Source organism: Dermacentor silvarum, chromosome 6, assembly GCF_013339745.2.
Source record: "Dermacentor silvarum isolate Dsil-2018 chromosome 6, BIME_Dsil_1.4, whole genome shotgun sequence".
In the NCBI taxonomy this organism is placed as follows: domain Eukaryota; kingdom Metazoa; phylum Arthropoda; class Arachnida; order Ixodida; family Ixodidae; genus Dermacentor; species Dermacentor silvarum.
Window position 1 is genome coordinate 38,027,739 of NC_051159.1, and position 6,419 is coordinate 38,034,157.

A 6,419-nucleotide genomic window follows, 5' to 3' on the forward strand; every position below is an offset into this window, starting at 1 on the left:
ATCGGTTCAGCTTCTTTTGAAGTCCGAGAAACGCATAGCGAAATTAGTTTTGAAGAAAGACTTGGATGAAAATAAATAACCGGCCAAAGAGCACAAATATCTGTATTTCAAAATCTTGGACATGGAATGGAGGAAAATGTCATAAAGTTGGCAACCAAGTGCAGTGGAAATAGACAACCAGGAGCCATAAAAAGGAAAGTGAGTGAAACAGAGGCGGAAATTGCATGCAAAGGATGGAAACAAAAAAGACCACGGATAGTTACAAAAACAGCAAGAAAGAAATCAGGAGGGAGAATCTGTATGATAACTCAAAGGGCAGAGCCTTCCTTTCTTTGAGGCCCTAGCTGGCTGCCTGGCGACAACATACCAGAACAAATATGCGCCACAGGAGGAGGCATGCATGTGACGTCTGCTTTCGAATTCAGCGGCGCCTGTTGCAAGGTGTGGCAATATCATGGAAGTCGCAACAAATTTAGCTACAGAGAAATATTTTGCGGACCTTTCTCACAACTGCGCGCTGCACGTTGTTGCGTTGAAGGAACATCCTACTGCCATAGAAGCACTCCCACAGAAGCCAGCAGTCACCCGGTTGCGGATTCTGGCGGTCATACCTCACTTTGGTTTCAGCTTTTCTTGCTGTCGTTTCAAGTTATTGCTCCTATACAGCAATCGCACGCTCGTTTTGAATGGTCATTAAAACAAAATGTCATTGAAATGAAATGGCTCCTGTGTGCGATCTCGCCAAAGGAAGCCGCAGGAACTCGCAAATTTTATTCCGATGGTCCTTGAAAGTGCGCGAGTGACTGCTCATACTATCATGTGTCAGAGATGTACGTCCTCCACAAGACAGGTCGTGCGCATCTTGATTCTGTTTCAAAAATAACGAAAAAAGAAAACAGAATGCACTGAGCGCCGTTCATAGCGTGTCGGGCAGAACTATACACTGATGTCCAGAAAGCCGTCTAATTGCGCCACGATGACAAGAATAATAGATGCACTAGTAAGCTCCTACATGCCAGCGTAGGCAACGCGATGAATGTTCGCTTCTCTCTTTTTGACGTGAGCCACTGTCACTTTGCCGGTCTATGTTTAGACATTACTTTTTACCCTAAAATGTCACCTTGTCAAAACATACATGTGCGTGTTGACTATTGTGCCTGTATTCGGTGTGTTAACTTTTCTTTTTGAGTGTCAAACTAGGTCGTGCTTCTTACCCATTATCTCGTGAATCAGACAAGCTGTGCGTACAATATGGGACACAAAAGCGACTTGCATCTTTTATATATCCTTCGGCAGGCTAGCGCGCAAGTGCTCTGGCCGACCTTTGCGTTGACTACTGTGTTAGCACATGCATGCAAGGAGATAAACCATTTGATGATGAAGATTATGATGGCGTTGTAACAGTGGCACGCCTCCAAATACATTTACAGTATAGTCTGCCGTGTCTTCGACTGATTTTCACTTTGCACCTTGTCTGCACGGTCTTCTGGCAACTTTCCCTCCGTCATGAATTAACAAGCTCAGTTCAAGATAAGTTCACCAATTCAGCAATATTGTTTCCCCTTTAGCGACGTTAACATTGGGTGGTGTTTGTACCGATATTTTAATGACGTCAAAAATGACTGGCAATAACCAGAAGTGAAAGTGAAAATTCAGAAACGGTTGATTGAAAGCGAGAACACGCGAACTTCGGCATTAAGGTGCGCCAACCGAATTAGTTAGAAAGTTTGTAGAAGAAGTTATGTAGGGTTGCATGTGTTTCTATTTTCAGCTTATTAGCGAGTGCGAAAATATTTTGCAATTTCTTGTCGCTAAACAAGCATGAAACTAAGAAATCTCCAACATCTGCACTGCGTTTCATCATAGTTATTGTATTCTCGCCTTTTCAACTTCTCAGTTAAATAAGACACTATCGCCGAGGTAGACGGCTCTGTATTCTTGTGACGTTCTCCAATCCTTTACACGCTTACAGGTTCACATTACTCTTGTGACGTTCTCCAATCCTTTACACGCTTACAGGTTCACATTCATTCCTTACGCAACAACAACAACAACAAAAAATGACTACTGCACTTAAAGAGGCAAGATGTGTGTCGAGTGAGCTCCCGAATAAGACTTTGCAATGTGCTGAACTTAGTTTAAGTCATGGATCTGGGACCTCAAAGAAGCGCAAGCAATGCTAACGCATTTTTCTTGCATTTAGCGAGAAGTCGTCACTTAATTTTATAAGGTGCTTCATCGCCGGCGCATCACGAACTCTAATGCTGTTGTTTCAACTGGTATATGGATACTGAAGCACCTTTCCGTTTTGGTGCCATCTGTCGAGGCATAGCAGTGTCAAAACAAACATCTTATTTAAATAATAACAAGAAAAGATCGCTAGTACATTGTTCTCAGCATAAGATGCAACTAAGCGATGGCTAATTTTACCATTTTTAACTGGAAGACTTACAAATGTATTTGAAATATAACTGGTGTAAACAAACAACTCTTGTTGCTACAGCCGCTACAACAACTTATTTTAATGCTGCGGATGTTATCAAATTCAGTGCCCTAGATGATTGCAGATAGAGAGAGAGAGACAAAACTTTATTTTCATGAGGCACGGAGAAGCGTCGATCTCCGTGGTGGGTGGAGTTTTCAGTCCAGGGCCCCGGCGGCGGTGGCAGCACTTTCGGCTCTGGCGATTAGCTTTCGCTGATCCTCCAGTGCCGAGCTGATCAGCACCATCTCCCACTGCTCGTGCGTTGCGTTTCGATTTGGGGAGTTATTGGGGATATTTTGGCATGCCCATGTGGTGTGGTAGAGGGTAGCTCGCTCTGTACAGAAAGGACAAAGGGGCTGATAAAGGGTGGGGTACATCGCGTGAAGGAGCGTGAGGGGAGGATAGGTGTTGGTCTGGAGTTGCCTCCAGGTCGTGGCTGCAGCTCTAGTGAGGGATGGATGCGGTGGCGGCATCGTTCTTCTCGCAAGGCGGTAGGGCTGCAGTATATCGTAGTAAGTGTGCAGTGTGTCTGGACTTGGGTCTTCTGACGTCTCTTGCGGTGCCTGGTTGCAGTGACCTCGAGCTATCGTGTGTGCACGATGGTTTCTGCTGACGCCTTCGTGTCCAGGTGTCCAAATTATTGTGGTGCGGGGTATTTCGTTGAGGCAATGTAGAATATCGCATGCTATTTTATGTAGATGGCCGCTCGCGTAGTCTCGACACTGCTGACTGGACATGTCTGTAAGAATATATAATTCTTTCGTTTTGTCTCGATGCCGAGATGGCGAGGGCAATGGTGGCCTCTTCTGCTGCGGCGACGTTCTGCGTACGAACGGAGGCGGATACCAGTTCTTGCTGTCTGTGTCCAGCCGCGCTGATTACCATGCCCTCTCCATTCGGGTACATGGCCGCATCTGTCGAGCGAGCAGTGGAGAAAGTGCCCTATCTCTTTTCTATTCTTATCGCTTTTTAAGTATTTCAAGAGAAGAGCATGATTTAATAGATGATGGCAATTCATTCGAAAGAGAAATTGCTGCGAATGCAGATGTTTTTTGCCGTAATTGCATGTATGAACAATGGGTAACAAGAAATTATTAGCCGCAAATCTTGTTGCATTTTTATTCAGCAAAAGGTCAACTGCAATGAACGGAAACATAAGGTTATTATGAAGCAACTTGTGGAGTAAGACAACTATGTTAAACTGGAACAAATTATTAACAGGCAAGATACTGTACAAGCGAAGTAACACAGAGGCATTGGATTGCATAGTACTAGAAATGATAATGCGTATTGACTGATTTTGGATGTGTTGAATTGATGATAAGCGACAAGCGTACGTGTTGTCCCATGAAACAATACCGTTATAATGTGACTATGAATGAAAGCAAAATAAAACGATAGCTGAGCCTCACGAGAGAAAAAAGGACGAGCTTTGAATCAATCAATCAATCAATCAATCAAAGCTTCATTTCAGTTTGCAATACAGTGTGCGGTACAAACTGGGGGTTTGAGAAAAAAGCTACACGACCGCTTGACAAGGCTCTCGAACCCTTTTAACATATGGACAGTTGTGACAGGAGGAAGAAAGGGAAAAAAAAGAAAAATGTGGAGCAATAATAGGGTACAATATGTGTAATGCGATGAAATTTCTCGGACATTGTTAGTGCAACAGTTGCATATATCATTATACAATGAGACATAGAACTTCAAATGCAGTTAAAACATGTAGTGCGAACTCGCATAATAAATACTAAGTACGAAAAATATTTGAGTTAACATCTAACAGTGCAAAATTATATTTTTAAAAGAAAAGGCGGATGCTCTATATTAGCTCAACAAGAACTAAGCCACGAATGAGTCTCGAATAGCATGAAATGACATATAGCATAAATTGTCATAGAATTTAGTGTTTAAGTATTTAGGCAATATGTACAACAACATAGCGAAACCGTAGTTAGTTCTGCATCGTGGTAAGCTGTAAGTATGTCATTTTCTATTTTCATATGGCGTAATATGCGGGGTAAGCTTTACTATGTGATTAAGGAAGGGGCCATTTATTGCTATCGTTTTTTTTTTGTAAAAACAGGTAAACCTGTATTCAAACAATTAATTTACACCAACAATTTTATATTTCAGGCGTAGGGGAAGTGTTGGGCATCATACGAGGCATCAGCAATTATCCGAAGCATTTTTTTTTCTTAAGAACAAATAATTTCTGAATATTCGAAGCAGTGGTGTTACCCCAGACTAGAAAACAGTAATTTAGCTACGAGTAAAAGAAAGCGTAATGAGTCTCGAAAAAAGTGGAGCAATAATAGGGTACAATATGTGTAATGCAATGAAATTTCTCGGACATTGTTAGTACAACAGTTGCGTATATCATTATACAATGAGACATAGAACTTAGCTTACTTTTCGCGGGTAAACTATGCATGTTGCGTGAAAAAATTCCACCAAATCTGGAAAGAGTATTGCAAGTTTTATTTATGTGAGCGTCTCATGTCAATGTGCTCGTAAAAACTACACCAAGAGACGTAAATTCATTGACATAATCAATATTAGTACCATTTAAGACTAAAGGCGGTGGATTTGACATGTACTTGTTCTTCGGGTGAAACATCATCGCCTTTGTTTTACTTTCGTTAATGTTTAGTGAATTGTAATGTGACCATTTCGCCAATAATGAAAGAACCCCATTAGCAGTGTCAGTTATTTTCAAGATGTTGTCGGACGAAAAAAACAAGGATGTATTGTCTGCATACATAATGAATTTCGCCTCATTAATGATATTAGTAATATCATTTACATAAACAGTAAAAAGCGCCGTTTCCGGCGATAGCGGTTACACGGCGGACGCCAGCGGTGGCATCATTGCGACCCGAAACGGCTATTGGAATGAGCCCAAAACAGTTTACGCTGTAAAATAGGAATAACCTTAGCGTTTTTTTATATGAAGGTAATGAGCCGTGATTAAAGATTAGGTTTAGAATATTACAGAGCGTGTCGGAAACTAAATGTGCCACCAGTTTTGGAGAGACTAGCCGGTTCGCGCACGGGCAGGAATATCCTCAGCAAATTAGGGATAACCTATCATAATCAACAAGGATGTAAAGTATCGGTTCCCAAGGTAATCAGGCAAAAAATCCACGTCCCATTCTGCCTAAAAATATGCACCCCGAACTTGATCAGGGAAGGAGGGAAAGCAGAGCTAAAGCTCTACTCAAGGCATACGGTAGAGACAAGGAGGCGTTGTTTGTGGACGCAGCGGAGTACCCGAGTCACGAATCCTACATCGCAGTAGTAATAAACTCCAACCACGAGTGCATAAGCGCATGCTCGATACGCTCTAATAATAGTGAAATTGCAGAAGAAGTAGCTATCGCTCAGGCCTTAATTTCCCCCAAATGTAGATACGTCATCAGCGACTCGCAGTCAGCCATCAAAACTATGCGCGAGGAAGAATATCGCCCGAGGCCGCTAACATACTCCACGGGAAAGCACAGTTCATATCATCAGAGGAATTCGAAGACAGATACATCATTTGGTTCCCAGCCCACACCTCCTGTGAGTCCCTCGCTCCCAACCTCAACGAGGAAGCCCACCGCGTCGCGCGAGGTCTCATTTACCGCGCTCGCGAAGAAGCTTCCCCCGAAGGAACGGGAGGGGAGACCTGGAAGGAGAAGGACAGAATGTTCAGATTCTGCGACGTCACCCGCTTCTACCAAAAGTCGAGGTGCATATTCCCACCTCCTAGCTCCAAATTAGATCTCAGGCGGTTGAATGGAGGCGACTTCAAACTAGAAGCTTCCCCAACCCGGTGCACCTACATGGCATCTACCCCGAACTATACCCAGATGACTTGTGCAAATTATGTAGGACAGAACACGCCACCCTAGAACACATTCTATGGGATTGCGCACATGTACAAGATAAA

The 6,419-nt window shown here is 43.0% G+C and overlaps 1 pseudogene; it reads right to left on the reverse strand.

Moving 5' to 3' along the window:
- Positions 1-4,279: 4,279 nt before the first annotated feature.
- LOC125946115 (uncharacterized) lies at positions 4,280-5,276 on the reverse strand (annotated as a pseudogene).
- Between the last annotated feature and the right edge of the window lie 1,143 nt (positions 5,277-6,419).